We start from the raw sequence: 18,441 nt of genomic DNA on the forward strand, positions 1-18,441 counted from the left end.
GCTAGGCACCTGAAGTGCCATGCATGTAGGTAAAGCTTTTTCTTTGCTGAAGTCTTCTGTGCCAATAAAGAAGAAAGGCAGGGATGAGGATTGTTGCTATTGATCTGCCCAAGGGGATCATTAGGCATCAGTATCAATCTACAAATCAGTGGGCCTGTGTTACTTGCTTGGGCAGTCATTGCCAATTTGTTCCTATTAGATGGCCGAGCCCGGAGGTGTTTGATGAGCAGATTGGGTCTTTATCTCAGCGTTAGAGAGCATACAGACTTGCAGATAGACAGCCACGGTTTAAGGGATTTTTGTTTGTCTGTTTGTTTGTTTCCCTGACTGAAATCTTTCAGTGTATCAACTATATTGTAAAAGAAGGCTTTCCCTGGTTAGGTTTATTTAACTTAAAATTAGTCCCTCACATTACCATCTTAAACATATTTTACAGCAAAAGAGAAACCATTTAAAGTACCTTGGCATTTTTTCCCCCCTCTAAAACCTGCCAGCAAAGCTTCATAGAAAAACATTCCTCCTGGATCCTTTTGTTATCCTTTTCAGGTCATGTATCAGAACAATCGAAATGTAAACATTTTTTCTTTCACTCTTCTTGTTCTCTTGCAACAGAAATGTATTTACTTACTGTCTAGGAGATGACATTTTTAACTGGTGTTTTCTCTGTAGTTCAATTAGATAAAGTAAAAGTTAAAGCCTTAGATAATTTTGTTTGGGAAAATGTTTATATTTTTACCGTGCCATCTCAATGACAAAAATGAGCATTTCCCATTATCTTTATATTGCTTTGAAAAAAAAATAGTAATATTTTGCCAGAGCCGTCTGCTTTTAAAGACCAACAACTGTGGGCAAGACAGCTGCTTCATCTGATCTGCATGTGGGCCCAGAAAAACAAAAATTATATTTCATTTGAGGAAGGGGGTTAGAGTGTAATGAATGAATGAGCACAATTCATGCCGTTATTACTGTGATCATGACATCTCCTCTTCATTATTTTGTGAAAACCTCAATTTTAAACCAGGTTTTACTCATTCCTGACATGAGCATCATTCAGTATAAATATCTGTCCATTACCAGACCTCAGTGATGCTCCGTTATGGCATTTCTAATTTATAGCGTTAGTTGGGGGAGCGTGGGGGGTGGATGGGGAGGAACAGGGGAGGGGGAGGTAGGCTAACAGGCTTTGTCCACTTATTTGGGTTGCTTAGTTTTTGTCTGTAATTTGTGGTTCTTACCTGTGAGTATTGACTCATTTTTCAATTTAGGGAAATTAAAATCTTCCAAGTTAAATTTTTAGCATTTATCCCCACTGCTGTAATGTTTGCAAGCCTTTAAAATAATAAAATGCCTTAAATAAAAAGAATCCAAAGGAACAGTGCATATTTTGAATGCTGAAAATAAGGTGGAACCTTATGTTTACACAGGAAGCCTGTATCCAAGTATTCTTGGCCTGTTTTTAGTTATGTGTCATACTTCAATTGATAGTTTAAATGAAAGCCTGTGATTTGAATTTGGAAGCCTTTAGAGTTCTTGGTTGTTATTGTTCAATTAATATTTATTACAACTTTTTTTTCCAGACTGTGAAGTAGAAGTCACTTCATTTTGTTTGACAAGTGTCTGTTTTGTTGAGTATCTATCATATCTTCATAGCAATGCATCTGAGTGGTGTGTATAATTGTTAGAAGCTAAGCAATTTTAATATAACATGAACCACATACAACCAGTAAGCTTTAGTCTTTACATTGCATGTATAGAAACCAATTTGGAGTCGATTCAGAGGAATTTTTTAGAAGTTTGTTGAGCAAATATTTACAGACCTTTTCCTTTGTAGTAGAGGTTCTATTTAAAAAAGATCACCATACCAGTAATAGCAGATTTCGTCTTGAGGAAGATGTTGCCAAAAGTAACTGTTTGTTTCATTGTGATGATTTTCAGTCCGAATACGAAACCACAAATTTCATAGAACAAAGTCAGGGTATTGGCTACCCCTCTACCTCCCCAAAATAACCACAACAATGGTGAAACAGACCAAGGCAGGTACTGAAATTGTGTTGTGTCAGAGTGACAGAAAGTTGACCTTTCTGAATTTCTCTCTGTATGATGTCCTCATAAAGAAAGCCCACCATTTCCTCATCATGAAAGTGCTTATTATTTAAGAACACTGCCTGTGGGTAACAACTTGATGGAACTTTTAATCAACACATATTCTGGGTCTCTAGCTCCAAACATTTATAGTGGCCAATTCACCTAGCACATACACCAAGGATATTGCTAGTATTTCCTTCATAGTGATGAAAAAATTTGCCTATTTTACCTACAGTTTGTTTATCTCTCCATAGATCTCTCTGTTGTTTCTTGTTTTATTTAGTGTGGCTTCATATGCCATTTCTCCATGAAACAATTGGTACATTCTCAGCATGCTGTTGTGAGTGGGGAAAAAAAGCTCTAGATTAATGGTCAGTGTCTCATGCACACAAATTTGTGTTACGATACTACAGAGAAGCTGCGAATTACTGACAAGATCTAGAATAATTCCTAATGCTGTCGAAGGCTTCATTTTCTCCTCCACATGATGGATGAGGCATAAGGAGTGCTTTCTGAGATCATTAATGTGCATCATTCTGTTAAGTGTTATTAAAGTCCGTCTGTCTTAGGCAGCAGAAACAATATCTTATCCCTTATTTTGCCTTTAAAAGAAAAACAAAACTGAAACTGCACAGCCCCCTCCTTGCTAATGTGAGCTTTCCCCCGGAACTACGGATTATTCCATAAAATTTGGTGCATTTGGGGGATTACCTTTTTCTTTCTATTTAAAATTTGATTTTGTTAAACCAGAAATTCCTTCTTATGGCATGCCATTTTTAACACCTTTTTTGCAGTATAGTTTCTAAAAAAAATTCCTTTTATTAATCCAGGATATTTAAAATACAGGAAATGGACGAGAATTGGGTTGCGGAATTCAGTTTAGTTAAATCTATGTGACGATACGGTGGCAGTTCAATCTGTCTGATTTGGTATGCATTGACAGGCTACCAGTAAACCAAAAGGAGAAAGTTAGTATGTTTTCTCCCTTTCTGGGCTCTGCTTCTGTGAACATTACTTAACAGCTACTGTCTTCTTTCCACCACCATTAATTATGTATTTAAGCAATTGCTTGACTTTTAATTGGGCGAACACTAGTTAGCGTTCATTGTTTGATAGTCTGACAATGCGGAGGCTTAAATTCAGGGATAGAGAAACCCCAAAAACTTCTTGGTCAGGAAAACCTACTTCCTGAATGTGTACAGTCTTGGATAATTTTTGCTGTGGTAGTAGTGGTAATGCTTTTTCCTATTGGATGAGGGAAGGGAAGAGGTAAAACTGCAAAAGTCAGAGAGGGTTGTTCATAATGAGATAGGCCAGGTGATTTCAGAGGGCTGATATTGGACCCCAAGTAATTTTTATCAACCCAGGAAAATTTTCTTTAAAGATGGTTAACCTTTCTTCAGAGCCAGATTCTGTAATAATAAAAGTCTGTATAATTTATAGAACAATTTCCATGACTTCTGAATGCTGTTTCATATATATGTATATATGTGTGTATATATATATATATATATATATATGTATTTATATGTATTGTGTGTATATATGTGTATATATATATATATACACACAAATATATATACACACAATCAAATGAAACATCACCAACAATTGGGATAGCATTCAAAGGAAAAAAAAAGAGATAGTATTCCAGGGAAAATAAAAAAGGAGCTGATCATAACTATTTAGAAACTTCACATTTTTTCAGAGTTTCAGACATTCCTAGGAAGGCTCATATATGAACTTTTAATAAAATTGCATAAGTTTCATCCACAGCTGGTAAATGCTCAGCTATCCGCAGCACAGCTAGTTTCCCAAACATTTAATTTTATATTGGAGTAATTTTTCAGATCAGCCTATAATCATGAATGTCATATAAAAAAGATTTTTTATATAAATTACATTATTTCACAGATGTGCAACTACTTCTGAGACAAAAATTACGTTGATCAGTTTTTAATACCGCCCCCCCACCCCCGTCTCACCCTTCAGTCAAAGGGGGAAAAATAGGGTTTTTTTTTTCTACCTTTGTCTTTAGAAAGGTGCTAGATTGTAAACATCTGAAGGAAATGAAAGGGGTTAGCCAGTCTACCCAAAACTCTTTCCAGATTTTCATTCCTTCCAGCAGCAGCCTTTAGTTCTCAGAACAGAGGGAGGAACTGGGGAAAAGGAAAGAAGAGGTCTCTGTTTATTATTAAAAATTTAAGTGAAAAAGCATTTATATAATTTGCTAATTTTGAATCCGCTAATTTAGAGAGCTTGAATAGTAAGAGACAGGATTTATACAACATGTGTACAGTGGTGGTTTGGAAAGATAAATCATTTGCAGCCAATTAAGATGCAATTCTGTGAAAAGAACAATGAGCAACAGATGGCTATCATCTATTCTGTAGTTTCAAAAACAATAGTACAGAAATATTTGGTTTTTAAAATAATCAGATATAACCCAAATAACTGACTTAACATGAAGAAATGATTATTATATGAATGGGCTTTCTGAAATTGAACTTATTCCTTAATATTGAAAAAATGTTTCCCTATTTCTATGATTTGACATGTTTCTGGAAGTGACTATTTAAAATCTGCACACAGGCATTGGGAGAATGTTCACCTGTGGCCTGAAATGTCAATATTCTTTTGTTTAATGAACAGGTGTTTTACAAACAATTTAATTAAGTCTCTGGAAAACATTTATCTTTTACATGCTTAATCTGACCAAACTATTTAATTGAAGAAGTAATTCAATGTGGGCATTGTAACCATATACCTCATGTTATTTGGATATATAGTGTTTTGTCATAAAGATATTCTGTAAGTGGAAAAGATGTATTATTGTTCAACTCATGGATGCCGATCTGAGTGAATCATATTTAAAGCTATTGAGCTAGTCTTCGAGGAGAAAAAAAGGTAAAAATAACATTACAAAAATAAAACCAAGGTGTTGTACTGTGACTATTTGGTCTTAAAATCACAAATGCCCCCTTGTTTTTCAGGAAATTTAAGTGCCAGATGCACTCTGAGAAAGCAGTCTGAACGAGAGAGTTTATTTTCAGTACGCAAGTGGTGTAAAAATATGCAAACTCTGATCACAGTGCTATGGAAACTACTCCACAAAAATGTGTAACGAAAGCTGTTACTGTTAAGTGTGGTTCATGCATTGGAACAGCTGTGACAGCCTGATACAGTTTAACACTTGTTCAATTATAAGGAGAAGAAATTCAGAAGCAAACCTGAAATAATTTTAAATCATCCTTGGGATTTCCAAAATACCCCCACTTAAATGAATTCCATCTTTAATTTTGTTCTTTCCTTTCTTGTCTTAACATGCTTTGATTCCCTAAGTCTTTGGAAGAAATAACCGTCAACCCGCCCTTTGTCTCTCTGGACCCCCTCTACCACCTGATTATGTTTTTCAGAGACTGGCTTATTTGTAAATTATTTCAGGTATCTGTTTTTTCACAGCCTCTTAGAAAATGGCCAAGAAATCACCAAGGAGCTGACCACATTCTTCAGTTCATCTTTTATTTTGGTTTTGGAGTGATTATCCTGTATTTCTGTGACAGATGTACTTGAGAGTATATAAGAAAGCCTGTTTCTGACATTAATGCCAAATCTTCAGTTCTGGGAATTTGGGCACATGTGTCTGTGCTCTTTGTTAACCAAATGCTTAATGTTGGTGCATTATTTGTACGTGTTACCTATCCTCAAATGGTTCTGGACTGTTAAAACGGATCCCAGTGCAAATATATGGAAAATAACTTTTTGAGGCCCCTATTTTTTTCCCCTAATCACTTTTAATTTTACTTTTGAATTCTGAGTAGTGCTGCCTTTGGGGTTTATTTTTAATTTCTAGGGTTTTGGTTTTTTGTTCTATCTATTTTGCATAGCTTACAACAATGACACTTCATGATTTCAAAAATCAGTGATATGTCATCATTTTGAACAACCCTCCAAATCAAATCTTCTGTTTTGATTCATGTAGCAGCTGACAAGTTTCTGCCTTAACAATGGGAACAGAAAGTTGTAGTCTAGAAATAGTCAGTCTTTATATAGTGAACCTCAAATCCCATTTTTTTCCCCAATCTGGACCAAAAATTATAATCTGAAGTATTTTTGTAAAATCCCTGTGTTTTTGAGTTGGGAACGGTGATTGACAGCAATGAGAGTTCTGGGCTTGGGCAAACAGAGAACCTTATCACCTTACCTTTGCAGGGTTGTTTAGGACTTATATTGCTATAGTGCTCGTTGACTTCAGTGGGGAGCGGGTGACAGAATTCCTGGCAACTCTCAGAAAGTGTGTGGAAGTGACTAAATATTAAACAACTTCCGATAGACTGAGGTGAGGGAAGACATATTCCAAGAGAATTTCCACACTCTGTTGTGTGGAAGGGAAGGCATGAAAGGGGAGAAAGGGTGAAAGAGATCTTTTTTCATTCGGTAGAGGTTGGTTTGGGCAATTTAAAATGGGATCCTGGAATTTCCAGACCTAAACTCTATCTTCTAAGTAATTTCTGTTACCTGGAATAAAATGTTGCTCTAGAAATTATTGACATAATAGTCCCCATGAGAACTCATAGCCGTCAAAGAGAAATCCAACAATAAATTCAGAGGCCACCTGGAGAACTACCATTAAAGAGCTTTTTTAGTGGAAAAAACTTTAAAAGCTTAATTATTCCTAAATATAAAGTTCAGTGATCATGTTTCTGTACCACTTTTCTAGAGTTTAGTTCTTTACTCTTAGCTTTCTTAAATAATCCTTCAAAGCTTCTTTGACAGGAAAAATGCCATGTTTTGTATCCATGACATCACTTGCTGAACTCCAACTACGTTGAAAGCAAAGAGGTTTCTGAGCAATATAACTCAGTCAGAATTTCTCAGTGTCTCAAGGCATAAAAGCCTAAAGACGTGAGGTGAGTCTTAGTGATCTGTGGGACAAACACTCTGACTATAATAGGAGAAGCTTTATTGATCAGTTTTTGGGAACATTTTTTAAAGCTAATTAGTCTTTGCAGAATAGAATAACTAATGCTGTTTTACACTTAGCACTTACAGTGCTTTTCATCTTCAAAGTGCCTTGCAATCATTAACTAATTAATCATTAACTAATTTAGTAACTTAAGATAAAAGTTACAAGGGTGAAAGGGACCATATTCTGTTTCTTTAGCCTCCAGAAATCTCAATGAAATCAAAAGTATCTTGTCTCCTGTATAGGAACAATGGATTGACTTCTAAGTGTTTACATTTTAGGGAACATTGATCGGGTAATAACTGTAAAGATAGGAAAGAAAAGCAGGAAATCTTTTTTCAGAGGGGCTCCTGGACAATTTTAATAGGTATTGATGAGCTTTTAAAGATATTGCTAATAAACCTAGTAGTCCCTAGTAAAAGTATAGAAAGAGGGAAGAGGCAATAGTACTTGAGAGTTTGGCTAAGAACAGTGATGTTTTCATGTGGTAAAAGATGGGCAAAAGGAAGCTTAAGGTTACCCTTTAGTTCAAGGGACTTGACTTTAATCAGGAGTGAAATCTGTCTTTCCTTCTAGGAGTTGGGTGGGGCTTGGGTGGGTACACAGTTTTAACTAATAAGCCTTCTTATGGCCAGTTCGGTCTAATCTACAAAAATGTCCTGGGAAACTGGCCTTGATTTTGAAAACTAAAGCAAAAGCTAAAGAGAATTTTCTCATATATTGTGACAAACGAAACAATTTCCAGAGTGATTGTCTGCTCCGCAGCTCATCCATTATGTGAATAAGAAGTGAAAATAGTTCCTTGTTTCTCGGAGATATCAGCAGACCGCACAAGCTGAGTCCCTTTAAAATTAAGGGGCCAGTTCATCTATAGACTTACTCTGAATGAGCGAGTATGTGTGGTCCAGCTCATTTAAAGAAAGAAACACTTCACAAAAGCCATCAGTATTACAGAACATGGTACAGGTGGTTGCATTTTTAAACAGCGAATATGTTTGCCTTGCCTCCAAAAACTTCCAAACCCAGTACATTCTTTTCTGTAATAAGGGCAAACGAGGTGCCTGGAATTAAAAATGGCAGATGTTTAAAATATTGGCAATCCCTATTTAAGTGTCATTGCACAGGAGGATGCCATCACTGAAGAGATGGGAATCAAGGGGAGCAAAATAATTTTTCTATTTTTCCCTGTGATTTTTTGCAGAGAGTCATTTTGTTATTACTATCCCTAACAAATGAAGTTTTATGTTGGGTATAGGATGACAGCAAAAGTCAGTGCAAGTGACTTTCATAATGCATGTAATATAAAGTTGCTACAGAATTAGTTTGTATTCTAATGGAGGAATTTAAATGGAAGTTGGCACCAGCTCTGGGGTAGCACTTGGAAGCATGATACGGGGCAACTCCAAAAATGAATTTGTCCTGGCATAAAAATTGGTTAGCATTTTTAAATAACAGGTCCTGCAGAATGCATCATCTTCTCTTGGTCTCCTTACCCTTTTAAGCTACTCTTTTCTTAGAATGTGACCATTTTGTGTTGCCAACTTGTACTTCCCAAGTGCTTAGTGCAGTGCTCTGCACACAGTAAGCGCTCAATAAATACGATTGAATAAATACGATTGAATTTTCTCAGAAGCCACAACACACACACACACACACACACCAAGAACAGGTTTCCAAAGTGGAGGAATACCCAAGGGATGGAAATAAAAACTTATAAAGTTGCTTCTTTAAAAAGTTAATCTGTGTCTCTCATAAACATCATGAGCTATCATTTTAGGTTGCATTTTGTGTTTTGATAACTGGGCCATTTGAATGTCAACAACAAATTAAACATTTTGGGCTGCCTTTTGGAATAATCCTATTTCTGTGGTAGTTGTTTGTTTCATGTTTAATTTAAAGTAGGGTTTTTTGCCAGTTTTTTTTTAAACTGTGTTGCCATGTATCTCTTCCAGCTTACATCTGTGGGCCAAACTCCCCCTTGATCTTCAAGGGGAGCTCTTTGTAAAGGTCAAGGGTAGAATATAGCCCCTGGGTTAAAGAGACTGTCAATTTGAGAAATCTGCTGCACTTTTCACACCTGCATCTCTGAATTCTTGGTCTATCTAAAGTTGTTGTTAGTCTATAAACATGTAGTGCAACCAGCTAGATCAGAATATCCATATTTCTTCCCTGTAGTTCCTAAAGATTGCAGATATTTGGCCTCTACCATAATTTCTATAGCTACACTTTGGATATAGTGGGTACAGCTTTTAAGAAGAAGCCAGTTTTCATTTTGAATTTGTTTGCAGAATAGATTCCTATTTAAATATAGTTATATTCTTGGTATTTTCATGAACATGAATAGTTCTATACACAGATTGAGAGACCATAACCATATGTCTTACACCATCTTCCTTTAACCCATGTAGTAAGAAGTCCGTAATGAAAGGAAATATGCATTTTAGCAAAGGCAGGGAGACTATCTGATGTGAATTGCTTGATCAGTTTTACTAAGCAATTTTGTTTTTTGCGGGGGCGATTATGGTTGAGATTTGGCATCACGTTTACTACAGGGAGGCATCTTAAATGTTAGTGTTATGTCAGGGAACAATTCCCCAAATACCAGGAGAAGAGTTTGCCCCATTTCTTTTTACCCTGTTGCAGAAGAGATTCTAACACCAAGTGATTGTAATATCACAAGTGGGAGATTTGCAGAGGAGGACCCCAAGTTTTCTCACTGGTAGTGATTATTTTTCTGGGTGTTGTTAACGTACTACTCAGCAGTGGTTGGCGAGAGTTGAAGAGACTTTAAACTGGAAATTAAAAAGTATAATTCAGGGAAGAGTTCTCAGAAGCAGAACCTAATGATCTATTTAATAAACTGGTGTTTCAAAGCCATTATTTTCGTAGGTTTTTTCATTTTAATTTTTGGCTTAGTTCAGAATGAAGGATTTTATATTTTATCCAGTTATCTTTACAGTCTTTTGAAACATTAGGTTTTCTAGTTTCAGCTTAGCTTCACTTTCCCAGTAGATGGCATTGCAGTCTGTTCAGTAGGTGGTGGGAAGCTCTTCTAACCTGTTCGATATTATGGTTCATTTTTTCTTCAGCTGCTTCTTTGATAATTTTTTTTTACCTCTTACATTAAATACTAGCTTGAGGTTATAAATAAGAATCTTGTTTTTGCTAGTTACCTGTAACTCTCAAAAGGTTTGATTTAAAAAAAATATATGGTACAGTAGATAATTTAATATCCCTCTTTCATGTGGAAAAAAATACCAAGTAATATCTGTGAGGGTGAGTTGTGGGTAAAATATGCATGCAAGGAAATATTTTCAGACTTATATTTTTCAGACAATAAGAGCTACCTCTGGTCTTGCTAAATACACTTTTCAACGTTAGTCCTTTTGCACATGGTGTTTCAATGTCTCTCCACAGGAAGGTTTGATGAAGTTCTGTTTTCAGCCAAAGATCTTATATCCCTAATATATTCCCTTTAGTTGAAACCCTTAAAACTTTGCATCATTAAAAAAAAAACTAAGTTATTTTTGGGTCTTTGGCAATTACGTATGAAAGAAATAACTGCGCATTTTATTCCTGCTTTTAAAGATACACAATTCTTTCATTCTATCCTCTTTTTAAAGCACCCAAAAATAATAGTGACAATTAGTTCAATAGGGAATGTTGGTAGTATCTATTGTGAGTTAAAGGTGACAGAACAACACCAACAACAACAACACCTCTATTCCCACATCATTTTTTTCCTTTTTAGCTGAATTTTGCTGAAGATTCTGACCATTCTTCAGGGACTTTCACTACACACTATATAAAATTTTAAAAAGTAAAAAGATTCTGTCACCTTTAACTCACAAAAGTCCCTGAAGAATGGTCAGAATCTTCAGCAAAATTCAGCTAAAAAGGAAAAAAATGATGTGGGAATAGAGGTGTTGTTTCTAAAATCTATCCATGTTCCCTTCCTTTCCTAGATACGAGGACTTTGAAAGAGGAGAGCATTGAGCTATTAAAAGCATTAGACCTAAGGTATTTTTTCTCTTCCAATAGATTTTTGAGGCTCTAAATACAATGTATAGTTTTCAAAAAGAATCTGTGTTTTCCCTTAAGATTGTCTTTGCTTATCTTTCTGAGGCTTCCGTGGTCTCTTTTAGCATCTCTCCTAGAATATTTTACTAAAACGATAAACTTTTCTAAACAGAAGAAAATTATATGACAATAGCAATTGCATCAGCAACTTGGTAATCGCATTTGCCTTCCACTTGGTAATTCTATTTCTTCCTATTGTTTTTAATCACAAAATTCTGAACTGTGTATTTGTGATTAAACTAAATGGTGTCTTTAGCGATTTGTTAAAAAAGATAATGTCCCAATATCAGGATTAAGTTTTCATCTGTATCAACTGGCTTTAAAGATACCCAACTTGATTCCTTTTGAATTAACCGAGACTTATTTTATTTTTTTTCAATATCACCTATCACCATAGTAACCACTAGCTGTCAGTTCAGTTTCTGACATTTTTCTCATTTGGTAAGATTTCAGAATTGCCATCCTCCCTGCCAACATGTCATGAACAAGAAAAAAAAAAATTGCATGAAAAATCTAATGGGTGTCTGGTCTGATTGTCCTCACTCGTGGCAGGAAAGACAAAAACTGATGAATTGTGAAATGTATTCAGAGGGATTCAAGGAAACCAAGTGCCTGGGACCCCCTCCTCCTCACCAACACCTCGTTTTCATCTTGTTATGCTTGATGCCCCATACATGCTCACCCTGACACTTGGGTTTGTAGAAATTTAAGATTAGCAGTTTTTACATTCACCCTGCTGATCCTCCCCCCACCTCATTTTTTTTTTTAAGTCGTCATTAAAAATAAAGTTAGCCGGGTTGTGTTTAGCATGATTTCCCATTCATCTAACAGATTTCAGTATTTCCAAATTGGCTTCAAATATCCAGATTGTTTTGATTGCAAACAGATAACTCTGTTTATTTCCTTATTTTGGGATCAGCTGTGGATTGTGCATCCATGTAGTGGGCTTTTTTTTTTTTAAGACATTAGAGAGAGGCCATTAGCGCAGGCCCCATTCGAAATAAGGAACAAAGCTAATGCAGGACACTTAGCAGTGGATTGTTTTCATAATAAAGAACAGTTTAAAAAAAATGCTGTACTTTCTAATTCCTTTCAGCATTTCCATTTAACAATTTAATGCAGAAAAAATAAGCAAATGAATTTATACACCAAATACATTACGGTACTATGCGGGTGAGGAAAGGTGGTATTTCTGTGTTGAAGTGGGAATATGCTGGAAATGCTAAACTAAATACTGTACAAGAAAAAGGAAAGTGAGAATGTTCTTTTGCTGAAAGAAGCATGCGAATGATTGATTTTACACACAAGACAATCATCTTTTGAACATGAACACAGAATGTGATTTTGTGTTATGTATGTAAATAAATATCAGAACACATTAATATCCCTGTTAATATATGTACATATATGGATGTCTACAGCTAAGGTATTTTCTACCTGTCTGTTCAGGGATGCATGGGTTAGGTACAACTTACATATCTTTTCAGAGGTTTGGTTTTGTGCTAGATCAATCTTATAGTATTTTTTTTTTCCGGTCTTCAAATTCAGGCTCAGCAGCAGGAACTCATTTCGGAAACATAAAACTGATTTGATAAGCAGCTGCACTGTTCAGTTCCTTCTTACTAACGGGTGGACAACCCCAGGATCTCGCATGCAGTCCTCTGTATTGTTTCTATTTCACATCTTCAGTGCGGAGCTTCAGCTTTTTATTAAAAATACAAACAAATAACAATATATTAGAAATGCACCATTTTAGACATTTGCAAAATTTATTTCAGAATTCCTACCATAAGCATATTTGCACATTGCACAGGAATAAGAAAAGGTGCAAGGATCTTGTGAAAAATATGCCCCTTTCCACGTCAAAGCCTCTTTATTTTCCAAATGAAAGCCCAACTTGTTTTGGGCACAATTTTCTATCAATATGAAATATGTTAGTGTCCAGTGACGATGAATTGATGGCCTAATTTTGGCGTTTCTGATTTAAAATTATGACTGAATTCTATCGCCATACGTGTAGGTATAATCTACATGCATACATTCATACAGCTATACCCTAATGTATGTTTGAAAAGTGGGAAATTTAGTTAATAATACATTCTTCATTCATTTTTTTGGAAAATGTAAACATTTTTGAGCAACCAAACGTATACCGTCAGAGCGTTTGCTGTTATTATAAGGAACGGATCGAGAAGTAAATAGAAAAATGGTATTGAAACCTCAGAGTGTATTTTAACTTATATTTAGAGGTAGAAAAATAGAAAAAAATTTGAATACTGGAAAATAAATTTACCTTATAAAGTAAGAAGTCAGGAGAGTGTAAATCTTTTAATAAGAAATAATAATATTGGTCTAGGCTGTGTTTTAAAATGAATGGAGTAAACAGAATATACCTTAATGTCTTTATGCTTTATAAGATTTATAACAATAATCAGCAAAACCTTGTAACTGTGTTTGCACCTTGTGTGCCCTTAAGCCATTGGATCTTGCAGTTAATTGTATAAATTCCATACACTATGGGAAATCATGATGTATCATTTATATTCAGTGTGTGTCAGGTGTATAAATATTAAAATATATTAGCCAAAAAATGGCTGATTATCCCTCAAACATTTTGTGATAAATCTTATCTTTTTATGGTTGGAGGGGGGAAAAACTAAATATTTTATGTTATTTGGAAATATTCTTTAAACAACCTAGATTTATTATTAACATTTTAAACATTTATAACTGCCTTAAAATATTCGAAGACCTAGCCCTCTTTGCAGTCATAGACCAAGATAAAGTTATTTTTGTATGCAACATATACAGGCCATCTAGAATGTAGTGTTTATTCAGCATGTAGCATGTACAGATTTTACTGCTGCTGGGCTTCTGTCTGTTTATAAAATACCAGTTTGCTTGGCAATGTAGGCATGGATAAATGCAACCCTTGATCCAGTCAGAGATATGGAATGCAATGTTAATGTATATGTAAGCATATTTGATAAGATCCATGTATTGATTATCATTTCAAAATATTTAGATTAGTTGGTTTTTGGCAAACAAGGTATACATGGATTTCTGTATAATGATGCCAAACTAAAATCTCCCCAGCGTAAATTTGAGAAATTTTAAGTATTTGGGAGTGCGCGTGTTTAGATGTATGTGTGTGTTAGAATATAGAAGGATTCCACGCATGCTAACAATTGTGAAAAAATAGGATACGTCATATTCATTGATACTAATGTGTATACACACACACATACACACAGCTATATAAAATGAATAAATAAACATAGGGCTGGACTGAATCACAAATGTATCTGCCAACTCCCCGTATCCAGTGAGTGTGTACAATTTGAGGGAAGGAAATGTCAGAACAGGCTCTTGTAAATACGTGTGGCTGGAAAGAATAAAATAAAAAATGATGACTAGCACTGACAGGCAGACTTGGGGTGTATGATATACTTTGTTCATTTGATTCTTAGAACTCAGTCGGGGGTTAAATTGGAATCCAGACATCAAAGAATTCTTTCACCAGACCCAAATTTTGCCCGTATAATTTTTTTTCTTACAGTTGTCATAATTTTAGCTAATTTCACAGTGCAATAAATTTTTGCTGTTTGAAGTTTTTAAAAAATATACACAGAGTATGTATATATTATATCTCATGCATTACACACACATTATCTCACATACATACATATATGAGTTTTATATATACACACACGTATACATTTATACACATGCCCGCATGCACCCACCCTCACTCAGATGTGAATCCAAAAGAGAATATGTATCCACTTGCACACATATGTACCTAATCCTGAGATACTAAAGGAGGAAAGGACTAACTGGTTGAAATGGCAACACCTTTGTTTCTTTCTTTGCCTCCGACTGTTGTGTCTGAAAATGCTGGATGCATGTGGTGCTGCATATTTGGTGGGTTTGCAGATTTCTGTATGATTTTTATCTGAAGGTCAGGGCTGAGGAAATACATCAGGTTGCGATTTGGGATGTTTGCCGTTTGCCATTTAGCCTTGCTCCTTCTTATCAGATCGCTTTGTAGCACAGGCCTAATAAAACAGGGAGCTGTTCGAAAGAAAGAGCAGGAATAAATATGTTCTATTTTTATGCAGTTTTCTTTTTCATGGAATTGTGCGAAATATCTGTTCTTTTACCGGGTGCTCCAATTCCATCTCTGACCATTGGCCATCATTATTTTTAATTTCCTTTCCATTTTTCCAGTGAAATATCTGTACAGTATTTGAAATCATTTTCTTTGCATATTTTTAAATGGAATCACACCAAGAATGTAGGATCTAGTTTCAAAGCCTCCGCTCTGAGCTTGCTGTACTTTGTTTCATATTGGGCTCCACTTATGGGCCCCCCCAAAAATATGTAGACACCAAGAAAGAGGGTTTTCTCTTACATTCTCTTTTCATAGACGATTTAAGGAGCTTGTTTGTAGTTAGCTGTGCTGTTACCTTATTCACCTGGTCTAAGTTGGTCAGAGCACCAAGACAGAACAGAAATAAATAAGTTGGGGCAAACATACCACCGAATGTATAGGGGTTGATAGAGGCCCAAGATGGAGAAGGGCACAGTTAAAGCCACTACAGCTAACCGCCCAATTTCCATCCCTTCCTGCAGGATACAATCTGCATCCATGACTAAGGAAATTAGCTTTTCTATTCAGGCCCATTAAGAAAAGTGTTTTCTCCTTTTAATTTAGTGAATGATCAGAGGAAAGCAGGCCCGTTGAGAAATAAACAAAGTTAAGACTGAGAATTGGCTGTGATGTTTTGGCCAGTAGTCTCAGGACTACTGACTTCTTGTCAAACATGATTTTATTTAGAGCCAACCATCCGCGTACATTTTTTAAAACGGTTGTCCGGAATAGATGGTTGGTTGGAGCCGGCTCCTGATCTTTGCCCAGGTAATGGGAAGCTGTGGCATTGTTTTAGGACATCTTTATCATGGTAGAGCAGCTGTTCAGCACCCTGCCATTTCTCATCAGTGCAGGCCCTGATAGAGGAGCTCAGATTAGGGATTCTTTGAGGAAACCCAATCTTCTCCCTTCCTTAGTGCCTATACATATGTAGTTCAGGTAATTCTGAAATTGTTTGTTGCTTTGAGGCAGTTATTAACATTTCTATTTGTACAAAGCCACCCCAGCTGTGGTCTCAGCACAAAATGTTCTGCTTATTGCTGCCTCATGGCTACAGTTGTTGAATGAGCTCTTCTATTTCTTTCTTCATTGGAGAAACCGGGGTGGGGGAGAAAGACCACCAGATGCTTTTGTTATGCACTTCTTTGCCAAAGATAAACATTTGTTTTCTATATCCATCACATCTTTGCAACTTATTATTTGGTCACTAATTTATCTCACTATTAGCAAATTAAGGTAGATTACTGCTTGGATGCATTAAAAGCACCAAGGAGCTGCGGTCCTTGTGGCTATTTCGGGCAAAGTCATAAGCACACACACTTTTTTTTTTTTATTGTCCTCCCAGGGAGCAGAATTTGAACTTAATATTCCATGAAATAAGCCATTGTAATCACGTTGGGTTAATAGAAGAAGTAAAATTGCCTCTCCTCTCACAAGACATTAGAGCAAGGCTGCATTATTAAAGTTTTCTTGCGGACAGGCGGTTTAAAATATATCCTCAGTGGCTGACGCAAGTCCTTTCAGTAGGGATGACAGCTTTTCAGATCTTAATGGGCTGTTCATTTCTGGCCTACGAGTTTTCAGCATTTCTTCTTTTCAAGCCAGGCTATGACATGATGGCTAATACCTGACATAAAGGAGTGTCATGTACTGTGCAAACCTTGATTCACTAAGTGATTTCCTGTAAAATCATAACAGTAAGCAAATAATTAGAACTTTAAACATTTTTCATCGAACACCATCTTCTCTTAATTATTTGATCTGCAAACCTCTCTGTTTTATTTTCCCTTTGAATCTGAAATCCACTGGCACTTATGGAGCCTCCACACCCTGCTCTGTGTTGAATGGCCGTCCCATATGAATTGGTTCCAGAATATCTGTTTTGAGTTTCACCTGAAAGTTTTGTGAGGTTTTTAACCTGAGTTTTATGGTGGATGGTGATGAGGAGAGAAACTAAGTTTTTTCTATGCCTTACTCATTCCCACAATTATGTTATTTCCCAAGACCTCAAGGACAGGAAGTGTAAATAATGATACCCCCCTGCTGATAATTCGAAGTAATTGGAGTTAAAAATAATAAGCAGGTAAGTTAATTTTTTTCTATGAGCCAAAGCCCTGCGTTAAACCCTGGGACTTACAGTCAAAAGGTGAGAAGAGCAACTAGCTTATCCCCATTTTACAGATGAGGAAACCGAGGCCTAGAGAAGTTAAGTGTTGTGCCCAGTGTCACGCAACGGGTCAGTTGCAAACTGAGATTAGGACCCAGACCTTCTGACTCCTCATCCACTAGTTATGTGCTTCTATCCACTAGGAGCAGTAACAAACCAGAAGATTTCGCTGGTTTTGAATCCACATTTGCAAGAACTTGGAGTGTGGTGAGTATTGCAGGACATGCCCTCTTTTTTCTATAAAGGAGAGAGATGGTAAATGGAAAAATGTTGTTGTTTGAATTTTGCCCAAATTATATCTGCGTTAGTCATTAAGGAAACATAGGGCCAGTGCTAGGACTGTTCTATTGATCCGAGTGCATTTGTTTGATTTCTTTTTCCTTTTTAGTTCTTCCATCTGATTAATCTTATCTTACCTTCAGCTGATCTCTACCAGTAATGCCTACACCATTCCAAGGTGTGATGACTTCAGCGCTTAATACAGTGCCTGGCACATAGTGCTTAAAAGTATTGAAAAAACAACAAAAAAAAAAACCCAAAATAACTATGGGAAAGCGTTTTTTTTCTTCTGATTTTACCTTCATCTTCCTGTTTTAGCCAGAATGTGTTATTTGCACAACTTGTTTAGTCGTTTTGAGAAGATAGCCAATATTACCTTTGTTATATGCAGTGCATGTCATGAGGCTGTTGTAAAAACCATGAGCTATACTGAATATTTAGGGACATACAGCCAAGACAGAAGCTTAAACCTTTATTAATAGAGTGAACTGTATGCTAGTAGATCTCTGCCTTACTATTAGGTCATTGGATTGTTTTAGAACTCATATAAATACATAGAGGAAAAATGCACGTTAACAATCTTCTCTTTTCAAGGAATTTGGGATATTTCTTCCTTGTACCATTTTTGAATATAGGAATGTAAATACACAAATATCTCTGGCCTCATATTATAAAGGATCTTCATTTTTTCTTTGCTATGTGCAAATTTTT

The sequence above is a fragment of the Tachyglossus aculeatus genome, chromosome 11 (genome assembly GCF_015852505.1).
Source record: "Tachyglossus aculeatus isolate mTacAcu1 chromosome 11, mTacAcu1.pri, whole genome shotgun sequence".
Taxonomy (NCBI): domain Eukaryota; kingdom Metazoa; phylum Chordata; class Mammalia; order Monotremata; family Tachyglossidae; genus Tachyglossus; species Tachyglossus aculeatus.